Raw genomic sequence first — 24,688 nt, forward strand, 5'->3', positions numbered from 1 at the left:
TTAAGACCTGACACAGCCCTAGGCAATGAGCTGGGAAGGAGAAGCCGCGCCCCTAGCAATGGCTAGAGTGATGCGGTGTGACAATCGGTACTCACAGTTGCTGAAGTCCGGCGAAAGATCTTCATCCCAGCGGCGAAGCATCTTCATCCAGGCGGCTCCATCTGTATCCATCTCGGGACTGGCATCTTCTATCTTCATCCCAGCGGAGGCAGAGCGGTCGGTGGATGCGCGGAGGTCCATAGGTTCGATGTGGAGGTCCTCTTCATGTGATTGTCCGCTGCACACTGAGGATTCAATGCAAGGTACCCCTTTTATATTTGGGTACCATTGCATTCCTTTTGGCTGAAAATTTTAAATCAGCCAATAGGAATGAGAGCTGCTTAAATCCTATTGGCTGTTCCAAATAATATGGGGTATTAGAATAGGAATAATTTGTATTATTTTGGATAATTTTGTTTGTTATTTTTTGTAATGGTATTTTTTTTTTATTTTTGGATTAGGCATTTTTTATTTTTAATGGACCGAAAAAGAGCTGAATGTCCTTTTAAGGGCAATGCCCATACAAATGACCTTTTCGGGCAATGGGTAGATTAGGTCTATTTTTATTTAGTGGGTTCGGGGGGTGGGGGTTTGTAATGTTAGGGAGTGTTTGTTTTTATTTTTTTGCAAAAGAGCTGTTAACTTTAGGGCAATGCCCTACAAAAGGCCATTTTAAGGGCCCTTGGCAGTTTATTATAGATTAGGGGTTTTTTCACTTTGTGGTGGTATGTTTTTTTTAAACGGGGTATTAGAATAGGAATCATTTTTATTTTTTGGGATAATTTCGTTTGTTATTTTTTGTAATGGGAGTTTATTTTTGTAATTTTAGTGTTTATTATTTTTTGTAATTGTAGTTTTAATTTTTTAGTAATCTTAGTTTTTTATTTTTAGTAATGTTAGGTTTTATTAGTGTAAGCTTAGGTTTTATTTTTATTTCACAGGTAAGTTTATATTTATTTTTAAATAGGTAGTTAGTTAATAATTGTAACTTTAATTTAGATCTATTTTAATTATGTTAAAGTTAGGGGGTGTTAGGTTTAGGGGTTAATAGTTTAATTTAAGTTGTTGAGATATGGGGGCCGGCAGTTTAGGGGTTAATAGGTTTAGTTAGTATTTGCAATGTTTGGGAACGGTGGTTTAGGGGTTAATAGGTTTAGTTAGTGTTCTAGTGTCGGCGATGTCAGGGAACTGCGGTTTATGGGTTAATAGGTTTAGTCAGTGTCGGCGATGTCGGGGAATGATGGTTTAGGGGTTAATAGGTTTATTTATTTAGCCAATAGGATGAGAGCTGCTTAAATCTTATTGGCTGTTCAAATCAGCCAATAGGATTTAAGCAGCTCTCATCCTATTGGCTGATTTGAATATTTCAGGCAATAGGAATGCAAGGTACCCCTAATATAAAAGGGGTACCTTGCATTCAATCTTCAGTGTGCGGCAGAGATCGCATGAAGATGAGGCTCCACACTGGATGTCGTTGTCACTGCCGGACCTGCTCAGCTCCGAGCTGCCACAGCTCTGCGCCACCGGGATGAAGATAAAAGATGTCCCCGCAATGGATGAAGATGTTGCCACCTGGATGAAGATGGATGTCCTGACTTCAGGAACTGTGAGTACATTTTTATGGGGTTAGTGTTAGGTTTGTTTTTTAATTTTTTGGGTTGTTTTTTTTCTAGCTCAGTTTTTTTTATTTTTTTTAATGGGAACTAAAGAGCTGATTGCCCTTTTAAGGGCAATGTCCATAGAAATGCTCCTTTAGGGGCGATGGGTAGCTTAGGTATTTTTTAGACTTAGGTTTTTTTATTTTGGGGGGGTTGGTTGGGTGGGGATTTTACTGTTAGGTGGTATTTTGTAATTTTTTTATGTAAAATAACTGTTTAACTTAGGGCAATGCCCTATAAAAGGCCCTTTTAATGGCTATTTGTAGTTTATTGTTAGATTAGGGGGTGTTTTTATTTTGGGTGGCTTTTTTTGTTTTTATAGGGATATTAGATAAGGTTTAATTTTATTATTTTGGATAATTTGTTTATTATTTTTTGTAATCTTAGATTTTTTAATTTTTTTGTAATTTTAGTGTTTTTTTGTAATGTTTAATTTTTTTTATTTTTTTTTAGTGTTAGGATTTTTTAATTTTGTAACAGGTTTTTTTATTTTTCATTTATTTTAGTTTTTTTTAATTATAATGCAAGGTTAATTTATTGTTTAAGCTTAGGTGTTTTTTATTTCACAGGTAAGTTTTTATTTATTTTAAGGTAGTTAGTATATTGTACCTTTAATTTAAAGTTAAGGGGTATTAGGTTTAGGTGTTAATAGTTTAATTTAGTGTGTCGCGATGCGGGGGGCTGGCAGTTTAGGGGTTAATAGGTTTATCATAGTTGTTGCGATGTGAGGGCTGGCGGTTTAGGGATTAATACTTTATTTTAGTGTTGGCTATGTGGGTGGGCGGCGGATTAGGGGTTAATAAGTTTAAACTATTTGCCATGTGGGGGGATGGTGGTTTAGCGGTTAATAGTGTAGTTTATGGGTGTTAGTGTACATTGTAAAATTTTTGTTATGAGTTTTGTGAAACATTTTTATTTCGCAAAATCCATAACTACTGGTCTCTGATTGCGGAATGAATCACGGCGGTATAAGCTATAACGCTAGTGTAATAGCCGAACCACACAACCTGTAATACAGGAGCAATGAAAATTCCACACTCAAAAGCCATTTTTTGAGTGCGGAATGGAGAGTTGCGGTACAGGTTAAAATGCCAGCGGTATAACTGTACTGCCGCGACTTAATACGGGAGACCTGCCATTCCGCGCACAAAAGGCAATTTTTTTCAGCGGTATAGTCGTACCACAACACTTGTAATTTTGCCCAGTGATAATAGTGACACATATTATTTTCATTCATTATTTAATTTAAAATAAATTATCTGAAATATAACAACCAAAACCTAGTCTAATAATTTATCATTTTCATTTTGAGTATGTTGTGTGTCATCAATTAACTGTTTCTTTATTTCCTCCTTATATCTGGTCACCCTATATTAATAGGTTTGTTTAAGCTCTAACATATTATTGCTATTATTGATTACAATATACTTACCATATAGTACTATCTACTAGAGTTCACATCATTGATGTACTGGATTTAGAGATCCACTTCAGGTCCACTAGATTCTAGAGCATCTGTTACTTCTGGGACTTTTTGTTTTGTCAAAATGCTGTTTAATCAAATATATTTACTGTCTTCTTTGCGTCTATAGACATGATGGACCTTTTTGGTTTTTATCTACTGTTAAATTCTATCGCCTAAATTACGAGTTTGGCATTAGGTCCCAATGCTGCTTTTTTCCTAACGCTGGTATTACGAGTCTGACAGGTACAGGCTCACTTTTCTTCCGCGACTCGAGGCTACCGCAAATCCTCTTACGTCAATTGCATATCCTATCTTTTTAATGGGATTTGCCTAACGCTGGTATTACGAGTCTTGGAAGACTCCTACCGCATTTAAAAATCAGTTGTTAAGAGTTTTATGGGCTAACGCCGGAACATAAAACTCTTAACTAAAGTGCTAAAAAGTACACTAACACCCATAAACTACCTATTAACCCCTAAACCGAGCCCCCCCCCCACATCGGAAACACTTAAATAAATATATTAACCCCAAATCTGCCGACCGGACATCGCCGCCACTGTAATAAATATATTAACCCCTAAAATGCCACACTCCCGCCTCACAAACACTAGTTAAATTTTATTAACCCCTAATCTGCCCCCCTAACATCGCCGATACCTACTTACATTTATTAACCCCTAATCTGCCACCTCCAACCTCGCCGCTACTATATTAAAGGTATTAACCCCTAAACCTAAGTCTAAACCTAACTCTAACCCTCCCTAACTTAAATATAATTTAAATTAAACGAAATAAAATTACTACAATTAACTAAATTATTCCTATTTAAAACTAAATACTTACCTATAAAATAAACCCTAAGCTAGCTGCAATATAACTAATAGTTACATTGTAGCTAGCTTAGGATTTATATTTATTTTACAGGCAACTTTGTATTTATTTTAACTAGTTGCAATAGTTATTAAATAGTTATTAACTATTTAATAACTACCTAGCTAAAATAAGTACAAAATTACCTGTAAAATAAACCCTAACCTAAGTTACAATTACACCTAACACTACACTATCATTAAATAAATTACCTAAACTACCTACAATTAAGTATAATTAAATAGAATAAACTAAATTACGAAAAAAAACAAAAAATAAATAAATAAATAAAATGCCCTACCCTATACTAAATTACAAATAGCCTTTAAAAGGGCCTTTTGCGGGACATTGCCCCAAAGTAATCAGCTCTTTCACCTGAAAAAAAAATACAATACCCCCCCAACATTAAAACCCACCACCCACACACCCAACCCTACTCTAAAACCCACCCAATCCCTCCTTAAAAAAACCTAACACTACCCCCCTGAAGATCTCCCTACCTTGAGCCGTCTTCACCCAGCCGGGCACAAGTGGACCTCCAGAGGGGCAGAAGTCTTCATCCGATCCAGGCAGAAGAGGTCCTCCAAGCGGCAGAAGTCTTCATCCAAGCGGCATCTTCTATCTTCATCCATCCGGAGCGGAGCGGGTCCATCTTGAAGCCAGCCGACGCGGAGCCATCCTCTTCAAACGACGTCCTAACTGAATGAAGGTTCCTTTAAATGACGTCATCCAAGATGGCGTCCCTTGAATTCCAATTGGCTGATAGGATTCTTTCAGCCAGTTGGAATTAAGGTAGGAAAAATCCTATTGGCTGATCCAATCAGCCAATAGGATTGAAGTTCGATCCTATTGGCTGATTGGATCAGCCAATAGGATTGAGCTGGCATTCTATTGGCTGTTCCAATCAGCCAATAGAATGCAAGCTCAATCCTATTGGCTGATTACTTTGGGGGAATGCCCCTCAAAAGGCCCTTTTAAGGGCTATTTGTAATTTAGTATAGGGTAGGGCATTTTATTATTTTGGGGGGATTTTTTTATTTTATAATGGGGATTAGATTAGGTGTAATTAGGTTAAAATTCTTGTAATTCTTTTTTTTCTGTAATCTAGTGTTTTTTTTCGTAATTTAGTTTATTTAATTTAATTGTATTTAATTGTAGGTAGTTTAGGTAATTTATTTAATGATAGTATAGCATTAGGTGTAATTGTAACTTAGATTAGGGTTTATTTTACAGGTAATTTTGTACTTATTTTAGCTAGGTAGTTATTAAATAGTTAATAACTATTTAATAACTATTGTACCTAGTTAAAATAAATACAAAGTTGCCTGTAAAATAAATATAAATCCTAAGCTAGCTATAATGTAACTATTAGTTATATTGTAACTAGCTTAGGGTTTATTTTATAGGTATTTAGTTTTAAATAGGATTAATTTATTTAATTATGTTAAATTTATTTTGTTTAATTTAAATTATATTTAAGTTAGGGGGTTAGACTTAGGGTTAGACTTAGGTTTAGGGGTTAATAAATTTAATATAGTAGCGGCGACGTTGGGGTCGGAAGATTAGGGGTTAATAAATTTAATATAGTTGCGGCGACATTGGGGGGACAGATTAGGGGTTAATAACTATAATGTAGTTGGCGGCGATGTTGGGGGCAGTAGATTAGGGGTTCATAAGTATAATGTAGGTGGCGGTGGTGTCCGGAGCGGCAGATTAGGGGTTAATAATATAATGTAGGTGGCGACGATGTCAGGGGTGACAGATTAGGGGTTAATAAGTATAATATTAGGGGTGTTTAGACTCTGGGTTCATGTTAGGGTGTTAGGTATAGACATAGATTTATTTTCCCCATAGGAAACAATGGGGCTGCGTTAGGAGCTGGACGCTGCTTTTTTGCAGGTGTTAGGTTTTTTTTCAGCCAGCTGAGCCCCATTGTTTCCTATAGGGAAATCATGCACGAGCACGTTTAGCCAGCTCACCGCTACCATAAGCAACACTGGTATTGAGGTGAGATGTGGAGCTAAATTTTGCTCTACGCTCACCTTTTTGTGGCTAACGCCGGGTTTAAAAAAACCTGTAATACCAGTGGGATAAAAAGGCTCGTTAGCCCCGCAAGCCTTACCGACAAAAACTATTATAGCCTAATCAAAATTTTAATGCGTTTATTCAAATATATTTACTTTCTTTTTTGTGTATATACTGTACATAATGTTTATTTAAAATGATTATAGCATAATAATCAAAAATTGAATGTGTCACATTAGAGAAAGTCTGTTCAGAAAGAAAGACTATAGTAATATTTGCTAATAAAACAATAGTGTGAATTACTATAAGTAATGCATTTCCTTATTAGTCTTTATCTCCTCTGTTTTCAATGAGGATGTACAAGAAAAAAAGAAACACGTGTTTTATTTGCTTCTTCTGAAAGCTTTTTTGAACTTTGCAGTTATTTTTGCTGTTAGTTTCCTCTAAATTAATCTTACTGGAAATACCTACCAGGAAGAATGTATAAGGAACTAGAAAGAAAAATACCAAACATCTATTGAGCGTAAACAGTGTTTTGAATATTAAACACAGCCAGGAGCAGCAGGGTGCTAGGATTTTTGGCTACAGAGGCGAAGGCACATTTTGCCCCCCCAAGATATTTCCTGCCATTACTGCTTCTTCACAAAATGTTGTAGTTATGTTAAGCAGCTATAGATAACTATTTTATCTAAAATGACAGAGGAAATAGATTTAACTATAACTGTAGTAGCTATAATGGTTCATCGCCGCATGATATAAGAACTAAAGTGGTGCTCTGCACAACATAGCAAATCAGTGGTGGCTTTATACCCTGATGGTCAATGGTGGGATTAAACATTTTTTAGCAACAGGTTCCCTAACTTCTGTCTCAACTCACTGTCCCGCTTAGCATCGTCATATGGTTATTGTCCCTGGCTAAGTTCAGCTGGACCCCAGAAGGGCATCGCTTAGCAAAGCTGACTTTAACTATGTGTTTAGCCCAATTGCATGGATTAAATATACATTTATCTGCAAGCAATAGTACAATAGTAAAATGTTCTAACACCATCATCATGTTTGTTAATATGAGAATTCAATAGGTACGAAATTAAGAGCCCATAAAAGTGAGAGTAACCTTCACTCCTGGGATCTTGCTGGTGATTAGTGGTGGCTACACACATATCAGTCTCTTGCCATTTGTTTTCATATATCTCTCAGTAGTGCATTGCTGCACTGTATCTAACTTTATCTATGTCCTAATCCCTTTGCACTAGTTAAAGGGATATAAACCCCATTTATTTATTTCATGATTCAGATAGAGCATGTGATTTTAAACAACCTTCAGTGCACTTATATTATCTAAATTGTTTTGTTCTCTTGGTATACTTTGTTGTAAAGGGATACCTGGGTAGCCTCTGGAACTGCTTATTGGGAGATGCACAAATATTCCTCATGTAATTGGGTCACCCAATATGTTAACTAGCTCCCAGTATGGCATTGGTACTTCTTCAGCAAATGATACCAAAAGAATTAAGCAAATTAGATAATAGAATAAAATAGGATACTTGTTTAAAATTGTGTTCTCCATTTGAATCAAATAAGAAAAATGTTGGGTTTCATGTCCCTTTAAGGTACATAGACACTACATTGATTGAAATTTAGGGTACCTGACACTAGGGATGGGCGAATGTTTCGCAACATTTAAAATATGAAACTAATTTTAACACATTCGTTCGTATCGAATTTCGAATGTTTACATAACATTATAACATTCGATTTTCGAATGTTTGGTTTCGAATTTTATGATTACATTCGAAAATATTCTTTTCGAAAAATTCAAATTTATATTTGTAATAGTATTTCTAATGCTTTCTTTAAATGTAATATTCAAATTATGCAATATTCTATATAGAAACATTCAAAATTATATATTTGTATTTATTATGTATCAATTTACTATATTCCCTCCCTACAACATGAACTATTGAACTTCTGAATAGTATTTGTTAAATAGAATGTTAAATTCGAAATTTCGAATGTGGACATTCAATATAATTATAAACATTCGAATTTGAAAGTGACATTCGAAAACTGTAAATAGCATTCGATTATAGAATTTTTAAGAATATTCGTTCTTATCAACATTCGGATTTATAATTCGAATTTCGGTAATAACATTCGCTCTAACATTCGAAATTCGAAAATTTACACATTCGCCCATCCCTACCTGACACCTCTTTTTCTTCTTAGAATAATAGACATGCTACAAAGACACTATCTTGATTGAAACTCAGTGGACCTGACACCTTTGAGGTTTGGTGGTGCTACTGTAATGATTTGGGGTTTATAGCCTCTCCTAGAATCACAACTAAAATTGATTAATATTTTTCTATATAAATATTCATATTAGATTTATATGTGCTAAACATTCACAAATATTCACATCTCATGCAGCTTGAGTATTCATGTATAAAGCTTTTGTTATGTATAATTATGGGGAATTCAATCTTGAACTCATTTTTTTTTAATAACCGTTTGTCTGTAATGCATTGGGTAGTAATGAATACAGCCAAGAGGTTACATGGAATTATATTTACTATATCAACAAAATCTAAAAAGGGAAGTTAAACAGCAACAAGTATCTTCAACTGACATGGCAGTCAATACAAATAGTGTACAGAGCATAATTTCCATTCAGTGCCTGTGTTGATGCTGAGAAAATAGAATGCAAAGTATTTTTGCTACTCATAATTAAACATTATAGAGACTTCAATTCGATTTTTTATGTATCTTTAAACTCTAGCGCTACCATGTGATGTCAATATCACTAATAATAAATAGTGATGTTATGGAGAATCAATAAAACTGCTTATCTGGACTGATGACAGAGCTCTCTCTCCATGATAATGTTTTTGGGGTGTTTTTTTTTGTTGAGAGAACTGTATTTAAAATTATAAGTAATATCAGCCAATTTCATTTCTGGTTACAGAATTAATAATGCTAAAATTATTATCATTGATACATTTATCCAACAAGGATAGTGAATCATAGTCGAGGGAACTGGCACATCCTATTATATAAAAGGCCAAGTGTGTTTGTCCGAAGCTGTCATGCGCAGTAGAGACAGCACGAGGACAAATACACCTGGCCTTTGAGATCCCTACCTGATCTGTGGCAGAGGTGGGCATGGCCGGACGTGAAGGGGCGTGGCCGGATGTGAAGGGCCGTGAAGGGGGCGTGACTGGTCATGAAGGGCTGTGAAGGGGGCGTGGCCTGACATGGAGGGGAGTGGTCGGGCGCGGTCGCTTGCAAGATAAAGGGAAGAGAGATAGAGAGGAGGGAGAGATAAAAAGAGAGGGGAGAGAGAGGGAGAGAGAGGGAGGGGAGAGAGAAAGAGGGAGGGGAGAGAGAGAGAGATTGAGAGAGGGGGGAGAACGAGAGGGGGGAGAGAGAGAGAGGGGGGAGAGAGAGAGAGGGGGGAGAGAGAGAGGGGGGGAGAGAGAGAGAGGGGGGGAGAGAGAGAGGGGGGGAGAAAGAGAGGGGGAGAGAGAGAGAGGGGGGAGAGAGAGAGGGGGGGAGAGAGATCGCAAAAGAGAGGGGGGAGAGAGAGCACAAAAGAGAGGGGGGAGAGAAAGAGCGTAAAAGAGGGGGGAGAGAGAGAGCGCAAAAGAGAGGAGGGAGAGAGCGCTAAAGATGGGGGAGAGAGCGCAAAAGAGAGGGGGGAGAGAGCGCAAAAGAGAGGGGGGAGAGAGAGCGCAAAAGAGAAGGGGGAGAGAGAGTGCAAATGAAAGGGGGGAGAGAGAGAGCACAAAAGAAAGGGGGGAGAGAGAGAGCGCAAAAGAGAGGGGGAGAGAGAGAACGCAAAAGAGAGGGGCAGAGAGCGCAAAATAGAGGGGGGAGAGAGAGAGCACAAAAGAGAGGGGGGAGAGAGAGAGAGCGCAAAAGAGAGGGGGAGAGAGAGAGAGCACAAAAGAGAGGGGGGAGAGAGAGAGCTCAAAAGAGAGGGGGAGAGAGAGAGCAGAAGAGGGGGGATAAAGAGAGGGAGAAAGAAAGCAAAAGAGAGGGGGGGAGTGCACAAAAGAGAGGGGGAGAGCGCAAAAGAGAGGGGGAGAGAGAGCGCAAAAGAGAGGGGGAGAGAGAGCGCAAAAGAGAGGGGGGAGAGAGAGAGCGCAAAAGAGAGGGGGGGGAGAGTGCAAAAGAGAGGGGGAGAGAGAGCGCAAAAGAGAGGGGGGAGAGCACAAAAAAGAGGGGGAGAGAGCGCAAAAGAGATGGGGGAGAGAGAGCGCAAAAGAGAGGGGAGAGAGAGAGGGGGAGAGATCGTAAAATAGAGGGGGAGAGAGCGCAAAAGAGAGGGGGAGAGAGAGAGTGCAAAAGAGAGGGGGAGAGAGAGAGTGCAAAAGAGAAGGGGAGAGAGAGAGCGCAAAAGAGGGGGGAGAGAGCGCAAAAGAGAGGGGGGAGAGAGCGCAAAAGAGGGGGGAGAGAGAGCGCGAAAGAAAGGGGGAGAGAGAGAACGCAAAAGAGGGGAGAGAGAGAGAGTGCAAAAGAGAGGGGAGAGAGAGAGCGCAAAAGAGAGGGGGGAGAGAGCGCAAAAGAGAGGGGGGAGAGAGCGCAAAAGAGAGGGGGAGAGAGAGCGCAAAAGAAAGGGGGAGAGAGAGAGTGCAAAAGAGAGGGGGAGAGAGCGCAAAAGAGAGGGGGAGAGAGAACGCAAAAGAGAGGGGGAGAGAGCGCAAAGGAGAGGGGGAGAGAGAGAGCGCAAAAGAGAGGGGGAGAGAGAGAGCGCAAAAGAGAGGGGGAGAGAGAGAGCACAAAAGAGAGGGGGGAGAGAGAGCGCAAAAGAAAGGGGGAGAGAGAGTGCAAAAGAGGGGGGAGAGAGTGCAAAAGAGAGGGGAGAGAGAGCGCAAAAGAGGGGGAGAGAGCGCAAAAGAGAGAGGGGAGAGAGCGCAAAAGAGAGGGGGGAGAGAGAGCGCAAAAGAAAGGGGGAGAGAGAGAGCGCAAAAGAGAGGGGGAGAGAGAGCGCAAAAGAGAGGGGGAGAGAGAGCGCAAAAGAGAGGGGGAGAGAGCGCAAACGAGGGTGGGAGAGAGAGAGCGCAAAAGAGAGGGGGAGAGAGAGCACAAAAGAGAGGGGGAGAGAGAGAGCTCAAAAGAGAGGGGGAGAGAGAGAGCTCAAAAGAGAGGGGGAGAGAGAGAGGGAGAGAGACAGCAAAAGAGAGGAGGGAGAGTGCAAAAAAGAGAGGGGGAGATCGCAAAGGAGAGGGGGAGAGAGAGCGCAAAAGAGAGGGGGGGAGAGAGAGTGCAAAAGAGAGGGGGGAGAGAGCACAAAAGAGGGGGGAGAAAAAGAGATCGCAAAAGAGAGGGGGAGAGCACAAAAGAGAGGGGGAGAGAGAGCACAAAAGAGAGGGGGGAGAGAGCGCAAAAGAGACGGGGGAGAGAGCGCAAAAGAGAGGGGGGAGAGAGCGCAAAAGAGAGGGGGGAGAGAGAGCACAAAAGAGAGGGGAGAGAGAAAGAGGGGGGGGGGAGAGCGTAAAATAGAGGGGGAGAGAGCTCAAAAGAGAGGAGAAGAGAGAGAGTGCAAAAGAGAGGGGGGAGAGAGAGCTCAAAAGAGAGGGGGAGAGAGAGCGCAAAAGAGAGGGGGAGAAAGAGAGCTCAAATGAGAGGGAGAGAGCGCAAAAGAGAGGGAGAGAGAGAGAGCAAAAGAGAGGGGGGAGAGAGAGAGCAAAAGAGAGGGGGAGGGAGAGAGCACAAGGGGTGGGACCGCTGTACTGCAAAAAATGGCCCGTGTGAACGGGCTTTAGGACTAGTATTAAATAATCTGCTATTTTTTACCATAACCTAACCATTGCTGCCTGTATTCATAACTATCTATTTTACCTCTGCCTGGGGGGTTCAAATGGGGGCAAAGCCCCCCTTGTAAACCTCATCCCCCAAGGTTTACTTGGGGTGTATGCCAAAGGGTCTGTGGTGGCCCCCCAAACAGAGGCAAAACAGATATTAAAATAAAAGGGTCACCGGAAGTGATGTTAGATTGGAGTTTTTTGACGAAGTCCCATAGAAAAAAGACTTTACGACAGAACACCAGCCCTGAGGAGCATATTGATAACCCAAGCAAGAAAACCTATTTTGCCTTTTACAAGGTGGTGAGGTACCTGCTTCCCATATGGGTATTGGATGATATGCTAAACATGGAGGTGCTGCATTGGTAGGATTGAGGATTGGGGTCGCATTCTATTGGCTGTTCCAATCAGCCAATAGAATGCCAATAGAATGCAAGCTCAATCCTATTTGCTGATTGCATCAGCCAATAGGATTTTTTCTATCTTAATTCCGATTGGCTGATAGAATTCTATCAGCCAATCGGAATCTAAGGGACGCCATCTTGGATGACGTCATTTAAAGGAACCTTCATTCAGTAAGAAGACTCCGGATGAAGAGGATGCTCTGCGTCAGATGTCTTGAAGATGGAGCCACTCCGGGTCGGTTGGATGAAGATAGAAGATGCCGTCTGGATGAAGACTTCTGCCAGTCTGGAGGACCACTTTGCCTGGCTTGGATGAAGACTTCCCCCGGCTTTGTTGAGGACTTCGGCCCGGTTGGATGTAGACTTCTGCCTCTTCCTTGAGGATGGATGTCCGGTCTTCAGAACAGTAAGTCGATCTTCAGGGGGTTAGTGTTAGGCTTTTTTAAGGGTGTATTGGGTGGGTTTATTTTTTAGGTTAGGGTTTGGGCAGCAATAGAGCTAAATGCCCTTTTAAGGGCAATGCCCATCCAAATGCCCTTTTCAGGGCAATGGGGAGCTCAGATTTTTTTTAGTTAGCTTTTTATTTGGGGGTTTGGTTGTGAGGGTGGTGGGTTTTACTGTTGGGGGGGTTGTTTTTATTTTTTTTTACAGGTAAAAGAGCTGATTACTTTGGGGCAATGCCCTGCAAAAGGCCCTTTTAAGGGCTATTGATAGTTTAGTTTAGGCTAGGGTTTGTTTTATTTTTGGGGGGCTTTTTTTATTTTGATAGGGCTATTCGATTTGGTGTAATTAGTTTAAAGATCTTTAATTTGTTTTTTATTTTCTGTAATTTAGTGTTTTTTTGTGATTTAGCTAATTTAATTTATTTAATTGTATTTAATTTAGTTAATTTATTTAATTGTATTTTATTTAGTTAATTTATTTAATTGTAGTGTTAGGTGTTATTGTAACTTAGGTTAGGTTTTATTTTACAGGTAAATTTGTACTTATTTTAGCTAGGTAGTTATTAAATAGTTAATAACTATTTAGTAACTATTCTACCTAGTTAAAATAAATACAAACTTGCCTGTAAAATAAAAATAAACCCTAAGCTAGATACAATGTAACTATTAGTTATATTGTAGCAAGCTTAGGGTTTATTTTACAGGTAAGTATTTTGTTTTAAATAGGAATTATTTAGTTAATGATAGTAATTTTATTTAGATTTATTTAAATTATATTTAAGTTAGGGGGTGTTAGGGTTAGGGTTAGACTTAGGTTTAGGGGTTAATAAATTTAATATAGTGGCGGCGACGTTGGGGGCGGCAGATTAGGGGTTAATAAGTGTAGGTAGGTTGTGGTGACATTGGGGCGGAAGATTAGGGGTTAATAAATAAAATGTAGGTGTCGGCGATGTTGGGGGCAGCAGATTAGAGGTTCATAAGTATAATGTAGGTGGCGGCGGTGTTGGGGGCGGCAGATTAGGGGTTAATAAGTGTAAGATTAGGTGTGTTTAGACTCAGGGTTCATGTTAGGGTGTTAGGTGTAAACATAAAATGTGTTTCCCCATAGGAATCAATGGGGCTGCGTTACTGAGGCAGGTGTTTTCTCAGCCGGCTCTCCCCTTTGATGTCTTTGGGGAAATTGTGCACGAGCACGTACGACCAGCTCACCGCTGACTTAAGCAGCACTGGTATTGAAGTGAGATATGGAGCTAAATTTTGCTTTACGCTCACTTCTTGTCTTTTATTGCCGGGTTTCTGTAAAACCCATAATACCAGCGCTGCAGGTAAGTGAGCGGTGAGAAAAAACTGCTCGTTAGCACCGCATAGCTCCTAATGCAAAACTCGTAATCTCGCTGATAATTAACACATTATTTGATGTTTTACTTTGTGAATTTAATGTTTTTTAAAATATATACTCATTTCAAATCTGATGACTGCAAGTTATAAAAAAGTTGGGACAGGGGCAATTTAGGACTAATAGCGATGTGACAAGTTGAAATAAGAAGGTGAAGTGAAACAGGTGAGGCAATCGTGTGATCATAGTATAAAAGGAGCCTCCAAAAAAGGCCTAGTCCTTCAAGAGGATGGGTCAAGGCTCGTCAATCTGCCAACAGATCCGTCAGAGAATAATCTAACACTTTGAGAACAACATTCCCCAAAGACAAACCGGTAGGATTTGGGCATTTCACCTTCTACAGTGCACAATATAATTAAAAGATTCAAGGAATCCGGTCAAATCTAAGTGCGTAAAGGGCAAGGTCGAAAACTACTTCTAAATGCGCGTGATCTCTGATCCATCAGCAGTCAAGGTCTCAAAAACCGTCATAAGTCTGTAATGGACATCCTGACATGGACTTGGAAATACTTAGGAAAGTTCTTGGGAGAACTGGTGCTAAAAACAGCCCCACTGCCAAGTACAAAAGGGACCCCCTCTCTAAAAAGCCCCACAAGGAAGGAGAATATAAGAAATGGGAAAGTACTGGCGCTAAAACGAGGGCAAAGGTGACCAGGTTATAGACCATTAATAAATGTGCAAAATTGAGGCTATTGTTAACAAATATACTATGTAAAGTAAACCTAGTATCTAATAAATAAATAATACTCGGCAGTTTGTCTGATACATACAAAATTATATTCCTAAAGATGAGCTCGAAAAAGCAGATTACACTAGAGATAAATACTTTAATATATCAAGAAATAATATATATATATCATATACAAAGACTAGAAACACAGATAAACCCACTTGTGTAAATGGAGTGAAATAAAAAAGCGGTATGTACCAAGCAAGATCACATAAAATTAATGTATCATATAAAATCCAAGTATCACATAAAATTCATGTCTCACATAAAATCTATGTATCACACAAAACCCATGTAAACATATATCACATAAAAAACATGTCTAAATCTGGTCGTCCAGTAGCTAAAAAAAATAGAATAAAACTATAAGTTAATATGAATCGGTTAAACCAAACTGATATAAAGATCCTGCATCACATATTATAACTGCTTATTCCCCCTACAAATCTTTATCTATCTCTGATATGTGCATAAGGACTCCATTTTAACCCTGCTTCACATATTATAACTGCTTATTCCCCCTACAAATCTTTATCTATCTCTGATATGTGCATAAGGACTCCATTTTAGCCCTGCTTCACATATTATAACTCCTTATTCCCCCTACAAATCTTTATCTATCTCTGATATGTGCATAAGGACTCCATTTTAACCCTGCTTCACATATTATAACTGCTTATTCCCCCTACAAATCTTTATCTATCTCTGGTATGTGCATAAGGACTCTATTTTAAACCTGCTTCACATATTTTAACCCTGCTTCACATAATATAACTGTATATTCCCCTACAAATCTTTATCTATCTCTGGTATGTCTATATTACCTTAAAAAAAAGCTTTCTTTTCTCTGTCTTCCAGTTTGATAAGAAAGGTACCATCTTCAATTTTTGCTTATGCCTTGTTTGATCCTGCTCTAATTTATGACCTTTGCTAATTAGGATCATGTGACTGTTATTACCTTTAAATTGAATATCCCCAGCTTGTTCCACCAAGCTTACGGCTAGATTTAGAGTTTGGCGTCAGCCATCAAAACCAGCGTTAGAGGCTCCTAACGCTGGTTTTGGGCTACCGCTGGTATTTAGAGTCTTGTAGGTAAGGGTCTAACGCTCACTTTGCAGCCGCGACTTTTCCATACCGCAGATCCCCCTACGCCATTTGCGTATCCTATCTTTTCAATGGGATCTTTCTAACGCTGGTATTTAGAGTCTTGGCTGAAGTGAGCGTTAGAAATCTAACAACAAAACTCCAGACGCAGAAAAATGTCAGGAGTTAAGAGCTTTCTGGGCTAACGCCGGTTCATAAAGCTCTTATCTACTGTGCTCCTACTGTGCTCTAAAGTACACTAACACCCATAAACTACCTATGCACCCCTAAACCGAGGTCCCCCCACATCGCCGCCACTCTAATAAATTGTTTTAACCCCTAATCTGCCGACCGCACACCGCCGCCACCTACGTTATCCCTATGTACCCCTAATCTTCAACATTTATTGGTTCAGCTCAACGTTTTCAATCCATAATTCTGATGGGTGTTAGTGATTCCATCAGCCAATCAGAATATTCCTACCTTAATTCCGATTGGCTGATAGAATCCTATCAGCCAATCGGAATTCGAGGGACGCCATCTTGGATGACGTCATTTAAAGGAACCGTCATTCGTCGTTCAGTCGTCGGCCAGGATGGATGTTCCGCGGTGGAGGTCTTCAGGATGCTGCCGCTTCGCTCCGGATGGATGCCGCTTGGATGAAGACTTCAATCGGATGGAAGACCTCTTCTGCCCCGCTTGGATGAAGACTTCAGCCGGATCATGGACCTCTTCAGCCCCCCGCTTGGGCTTGGATCAGGACATCGGAGGAGCTCTTCTGGACGGATCGGTGTGATACCCGGTGAGGTGAAGACAAGGTAGGATGATCTTCAGGGGCTTAGTGTTAGGTTTATTTAAGGGGGGTTTGGGTTAGATTAGGGGTATGTGGGTGGTGGGTTGTAATGTTGGGGGGCTTGGGTATTGTATGTTTTTTTTTACAGGCAAAAGAGCTGTATTTCTTGGGGCATGCCCCGCAAAGGGCCCTGTTCAGGGCTGGTAAGGTAAAAGAGCTTTGAACTTTAGTAATTTAGAATAGGGTAGGGCATTTTTTTATTTTGGGGGGCTTTGTTATTTTATTAGGGGGCTTAGAGTAGGTGTAATTCGTTTAAAATTGTTGTAATATTTTTCTTATGTTTGTAAATATTTTTTTATTTTTTGTAACTTAGTTCTTTTTTATTTTTTGCACTTTAGCTAGTTTATTTAATTGTATTTATTTGTAGCAATTGTATTTAATTAATTTATTGATAGTGTAGTGTTAGGTTAATTGTAGGTAATTGTAGGTAGTTTATTTAATTAATTTATTGATAGTCTAGTGTTAGGTTTAATTGTAACTTAGGTTAGGATTTCTTTTACAGGTAAATTTGTAATTATTTTAACTATTTTAGCTATTAAATAGTTCTTAACTATTTAATAGCTATTGTACCTGGTTAAAATAAATACAAAGTTACCTGTAAAATAAATATAAATCCTAAAATAGCTATAATATAATTATAATTTATATTGTAGCTATATTAGGGTTTATTTTACAGGTAAGTATTTAGCTTTAAATAGGAATAATTTATTTAATAAGAGTTAATTAATTTCGTTAGATTTAAATTATATTTAACTTAGGGGGGTGTTAGTGTTAGGGTTAGACTTAGCTTTAGGGGTTAATACATTTATTAGAATAGCGGTGAGCTCCGGTCGGCAGATTAGGGGTTAATAAGTGTAGGCAGGTGGAGGCGACGTTGAGGGGGGCAGATTAGGGGTTAATAAATATAATATAGGGGTCGGCGGTGTTAGGGGCAGCAGATTAGGGGTACATAAGGATAACGTAGGTGGCGGCGCTTTGCAGTGGGCAGATTAGGGGTTAATAAGTGTAGGTAGGTGGAGGCGACGTTGTGGGGGGCAGGTTAGGGGTTAATAAATATAATACAGGGGTCGGCGGTGTTAGGGGCAGCAGATTAGGGGTACATAAGGATAACGTAGGTGGCGGTCGGCAGATTAGGGGTTAAAAAAAATTATTCGAGTGTCGGCGATGTGGGGGGACCTCGGTTTAGGGGTACATAGGTAGTTTATGGGTGTTAGTGTACTTTAGAGTACAGTAGTTAAGAGCTTTATAAACCGGCGTTAGCCCAGAAAGCTCTTAACTACTGACTTTTTTCCTGCGGCTGGAGTTTTGTCGTTAGATGTCTAACGCTCACTTCAGAAACGACTCTAAATACCGGAGTTAGAAAGATCCCATTGAAAAGATAGGATACGTAATTGACGTAAGGGGATATGCGGTATAGAAAAGTCGCGGATGAAAAGTGAGCGTTAGACCCTATTTTGAGTGACTCCAAATACCGGCGGTAGCCTAAAACCAGTGTTAGGAGCCTCTAACGCTGGTTTTCACGGCTAACGCCAAACTCCAAATCTAGGTCTAAGAGTCTTAAGATTACTAAGTTTTCATGTGCACTAATGATGATCATACGCAAAACACATATTTTACTTCCTATATTCTTCACAGAGAAAATCATGTAATTTTTTGTTATTAAATAATAATTTTATTATTAAATATATATTTCTAAGTTTATCTGATACAGCTCATGCAAAATACATATCTATACCTATATATCTATAGGAATAGATATATAGTTATAGGTATATGCAGATATATATATTATATATATATATATATATATATATATATATATATATATATATATATATATATATATATATATATATAAATAAAAGATGTGTAGTGTTGACTTTTATGGGAGAAGAAGTTTGTGCGGTTCTGATATTTTTTACTTTCAACGAGCACAACCCAAAGTGCGCCAAAAGCCTCCGTATAGTTAAGTTAACGTGAGGGGAGCAGGAGCACTAATTAATGCTTCTCTTGTAATTAGTGAATGTACGGCTGATCTAATCCTAGAAAAGACACAGCTGCTGATTGGTATTTAGGTAATATGCAGCTCCTGTCCTGATTGGCTCTATGGTTTCCACTTTTAGCTCAGGTCAAACCTGAACATTCTTGTGCCATTCTTGTGCCATGCAAAGCATTGCAAATTTCACAAAGCATTCACACATAGATATTCTTTAGGGTAGCAGGGGAACTGCTGGACAGCAAATTAAAGGGATAGGAAACCCAAAAAAAACTTTTCAATTTTCAAAACATTCTATCAAGTTGTTTAACTATGCAAATAACATGTATTATTCATTTTCTATAGTTTACCTATATTTTGCTGTTGAAATTATTACTTCTGCCAAACCCTTTTTCAACCTAATTATGCACCACAAATGACTGTGTTCAACCTGGGTAGAACAAGCATGGCGGCCCGCAGGCGCATTTCTGATTTCTGGTCACGCATGTGCACAATTATCATCACTCCTGTGTTAGCTGACGCATCATAAACACTGTGCTGGATGCTGACAAAGAGGCCAGTAACCGATAGTGGTGGGAGTAGCGCACTCGAGTGCTAAAAACAGAGGGACGCAGTCATGCTTGGAGGCGCATGGGGCAGTAGGATCTTAACGATTGAGGTAAGTATTTAAAAAACCCTTTACTGACGAGCATTGTTTTAAATTTTATATAGCCCCTTAGATTGACGAGTCATAATTCCAGTCATAATTCCCCTAAACTAACAAGCATTTTTAGGCATAAGTAAAAAAAAAAACAGTAACATTTTAAAAAAAAAACTTTACAATTACTAATGAGCATTGTATATTTAATTATTATTTTATTTAACCCTAGTCTAATGATCAGTGTAAATAATGGAACTAACATGATCCATGCTGCCGCGCAATTGGATGATATTAGTAAAACATGGCTTCTTTTCTGGGCGGTCATAAGAGACGTTTATAGCAGATATAAAAATATAGTTTATATAGGTACTGAAGCTTTGTTTCAAACTAAAAGTAAGTGAATTTAGATGTTATACTTTAACTAACTGATCAGGATTTTTTATTCCTTTAAAAAAGAAAAGATTTCTAACCCTTTAAAAAGATTACAAGCCAGCAGCAGCAAAATAAAAGTGTAAATTTGAACTTACAAACTCTTTCCCTCCTAAATAGTGTAAATTTAAACTTTTTGAAGACTTTAACACTTGCAAAAAAGTATTTCTTGCCCATAGAGTAATGATAACCGCATGAGCAAGTAAATTTGATTTCTTTGTCTCAGGCATCAGTTGTTTGTTAAGGAGATTTCTTGTTCATCCTGTTCGTACGAATGCAATGAATAACAATTAGAAACTGATATTGTCGAGTATAAGGAAGAAAGAAATTGAGTATATGAGGAGGAAATAGACCTTTTTACTGCAAAAGATTGTTGGTCATAAGTTTAAGGGCTTCATTATCAAGGTTTGTGTGTTTTCTTTGCTGTTTATTACAGAATAGGTCATAACGTTTTTTTTATTACTATGGTTATTTTCTGAGTGGGTTTGTGCTCTTACAAAGATAAAACAGAAGATTACTATCGTACAAGACAAGGCGGAACTACTATTGGTCCAGTGATGGGGGCCCATAGCAGCCAGTCTGTACATAGATATGTGCAAAATGTGTACAATCCTAATGCAGCGAAGCCTTTTATTAGCGCAGGTTGCAGGTCCATCTATCTATTTATTCATCCTCAAAATCATTCTGCAGGGCAGCATGTATATTATTACTATTATTTACTACTAAGTTACCTTTTGGGGGTGGAAAAATGTTTTGCCCCTGGGCCCTCTGATGAGTAGGTCCGCTACTGTACAAGACATCTTGGTTTGTTCCCTCATTCCCACTGCTGAGCCATTCCCAGTAAAGTTACAATAAAATTAAACCATTTTTATTATAACTAATATATGAAAATAATCACGTGAAATCAAGTTAACTGACATGTGGCAACAATCCAAGTAAAACAAATGTAATGTATTATCAAGGCATTAACTTTTTTTTTTTATTATAGAATAATGGTCCTAATCAGACATTGAATTAGGATTCGGATAAATATATATAAAAAAATATATACACAAAAGGAGGGCTAAATTATTGTGCTCCCGCAAACACCAAATTGTGGGAGCGCGATAATTAACCAGCCATTACTGCTACCGCAAGCTCACGGTAGCAATTAGCGCTCCAAAAAATTAACCAGAGATTAGGACATTGCAGTTTTTTTATTAAAAAAAAAAATCTAGCTCTTTTTTTTAATAAAACAAAAATGCACTTAGCAGTTTTGAAGCTTTAAAGTTGGTGGGAGTGGGGTGTTAAAAAAAAACGGCACAGTAAAGTGCCTTTACATTGCAGTCTATGGGAACTGTGTGTTCCCATAGACAGCAATGTAAATATATATGTATATAATTATATACATATATATTTATGTGTTAATATGTTTATATAGAATAGAAGTAGAGAGACGGATATGCTTAGTAAAAAAAAAAAAGTCCTTTATTTCCCAAAGTTAAACGGTTTCACAGAGGAACAAGATAATACTAATTTTACATCGTCTGTCAGTGGGGCAACATATGACATTAAAGGGACAGTCTAGTCCAAAAAATTTTAAACATTTTTCCAATTTACTTGTATCACCAATTTTGTCTTTGTTCTCTTGGTATTCTTAGTTGAAAGCTTAACCTAGGAGGTTCATATGCTAATTTCTTAGACCTTGAAGGACGCCTCTTAAGAATGCATTTTAACAGGTTTTTCACCACTAGAGGGTGTTAGTTCATGTTTTTCATATAGATAACACTGTGCTCATGCACGTGAAGTTACCTGATTGGCTAAACTGCAAGTCTGTCAAAGAACTGAAATAAAGGGGCAGTCTGCAGAGGCTTAGATACAAGATAATCACAGAGGTAAAAAATATATAAATATAACTGTGTTGGTTATGCAAAACTAGGGAATGCGTAAAAAAGGGATTATCTATCTTTTAAAACAATAACAATTCTGGTGTAGACTGTCCCTTTAAGTCGTGTATGAATTGCACGCCTACAGGAGTAATATATCTTACTAGTCCTAAAGCCCGTTCACACGGGCCGTGTTGTGTTAGAGATCTCTCTCTCTCTCTCTCTCTCCCCTCTGTCTCTCTCTCTCCCCTCTGTCTCTCTCCCCTCTGTCTCTCTCTCTCTCTCCCCTCTGTCTTTTTCTCTCTCTCTCTCTCTCTCTCTCCCCTCTGTCTTTCTCTCTCTTTCTCCCCTCTGTCTCTCTCTCTCTCCCCTCTGTCTTTCTCTCTCTCTCTCCCCTCTGTCTCTCTCTCTCTCTCCCCTCTGTCTCTCTCTCTCTCCCTCCCCCTCTGTCTCTCTCTCCCTCCCCCTCTGTCTCTCTCTCCCTCCCCCTCTGTCTCTCTATCCCTCCCCTCTGTCTCTCTCTCTCTCCCCTCTGTCTTTCTCTCTCTCTCTCTCTCTCTCCCCTCTGTCTCTCTCTCTCCCCTCTGTCTCTCTCTCCCTCCCCCTCTGTCTCTCTCTCCCTCCCCCTCTCTCTCTCTCTCCCTCCTTCTCTGTCTCTCTATCCCTCCCCTCTGTCTCTCTCTCCCTCCCCTCTGTCTCTCTCTCCCTCCCCCTCTGTCTCTCTCATTCCCCCTCTGTCTCTCTCTCTCTCCCCTCTCTCTCTCTCTCTCTCTCTCTCTCTGCCGGTCCGCGCGCTGCTGGTTGCAGGGGTGCGCGTGCGAGCAGCTGTGCTCTTTGCCTGGTCCTCGCGCTGCTGGTTGCAGGGGTGCGCGTGCGAGCAGCTGTGCTCTTTGCCCGGTCCTCGCGCTGCTGGTTTCGTCGGGTGGGTGCGCGTGCGATCAGCTGCTGTCTAAGGCCAAGTGTTTGTCTGAACTGCGCATGACGGCTTCAGACAAACTCTTGTCTTTTATAATATAGGATTTGCTGTACTCAATTAACATTCAATATGTTAGTCTCACTGGTAGGGATGTAAACTCCAGAATCAGGGAAGACTTTTCAATGATGACAGATGGCAAGGCTACCACCCCATTAGTCCAACATTTTGCCACTAAGCATAACAGTAAATTGGACACTTTTAGGTTGTGTGCTATAGAAAAAGTGAGACCTCCTAAGCAACGTGGTGATAAAGAGCTCCTTTTAGCCAATCGCGAGATGTTCTGAATTTTCCAACTAGGCACTAGAATCACTAAAGTTTAAATTCCCGATACGATTTGATCAATTTTTGGGAATAGTATGGTTTATTTTCTTCATATGTACTTCCCTATTTTTCTTATCTCTTAGTATTTTCACACATCCCCTACTAAGTTCTCTGTAGATACTTTCCGAACATGCCCATGTCTTCTTAGTGTTTAAATATTACATTGTCTCTTTATTGTTTACATTAAATGTCAAATATAGGAGCCATTGTCATTGGAGAATAGACATAATCAATCTGCTGTCAGGGTGCATTGCTCACGCACATAAACAATAATAATAATGAAAAATTAGATTGTGCTCTTAAGCAGATTTACTTTCATCATCTGCATTCTGTAAGTCATATTCATGTGTGAGGCGAAGAAAGTTACAGGAGCACATGTGGGTAAAACTCAAAATGCTTTATTAATGATTAAATAGGGTATCAATACCCCGAGGGTAAAATACAGAAAAATATCAAATGAAAAATAGGCTGACCGGTTTCGCCTATTGCCTTACTCCTAGCCTGCTTAAAACTAAATGCTGGCTTGCAGACTTAAAAACATTCATCTGATGGCCCATTGGGTAGTGGGATACACACCCCTCCCTCTCCTAAACCAATCGGGCTTGTTTGATTATGCTTAGTCCTACATTACAAACAGCCCATACAAATCACAGAATTTTATATATTGGATTTTGCGTATATAAATTGAAGCAATATACCTGAAATTTGAACATAAATTGATACACCACGCTAAACCGGATCCAAGAGGCGTCCAGTTCTGACTGCCTGTAGACTGCCTGAGTCTAATGTTTAATGTTCAATGTTTACTATTTGCCAATCGCCTCAGATCAGTCCCTCCTCCCCTGCACCAACCAATCAAACACTACAATTTGCGTAACTGTTTACAGACTGAAGATACTCACGCTTCAAATAACAAAGGTTAATATGCACTGACTCTATTAAAGCTATGTTGAAAAAGCCTGTGATCTCAGTTAGTGTTCTAACTAGTGTATAGAAACTTTATTTTCACGCTATTTTATTCAGACTGCTTACTCCTGCTTTCTGTCAGACACAGGGATAGGCACGAGCCAAGGCTGTGGTGGACATTTTCTAAAGTAAAGACCTTTAGTGAAGGACACCAAGTTACATTTACAATTAAAACTATTATTTTATAGCGCTGAATTTTATTATACAGATGTAGAAGATACACATCCAGTATTTCACTCAGGCTTTATTTATTCCATAACTTATCACCCAATATTGCTAGCAGTCTCTTGACAAGCCACTAATTTTATTCTCACTAAATATTTTCCCTTTCCTATTATTTAATCAGAAAGAAAAGATATACTAAGGTTATGATTCACAACCTTACTATATATTTTCTTTCTATTTAAATACTACTTATAATAAACCTCAGCTCAGGTGCTGGTTAAAGTGCTTTACCTTTGCATATAAAGCTCCAGGGACACAGTGGCAGCTTGCTTCTTGAATCTTCCCTCCCTCTCTGTCTCACTCAGAGTCATTTTCTGGTACTAAGCGGCATTACGTGGGAGTGGCCACAACCCTGTAAAATGTGGCGCCGCGTATGTTAAGGGGAAGTCAGGACCAGTATTCATCTGTCTTACTCCTCCCTCCCCACAGCAAAATGGGCGGCAGACACTGCAAGGGCCAGTCACAGACACCAGTGTCCGTGTACGGACACCTTG

This window comes from Bombina bombina, chromosome 4 (assembly GCF_027579735.1).
Source record: "Bombina bombina isolate aBomBom1 chromosome 4, aBomBom1.pri, whole genome shotgun sequence".
Classification (NCBI taxonomy): Eukaryota; Metazoa; Chordata; class Amphibia; order Anura; family Bombinatoridae; genus Bombina; species Bombina bombina.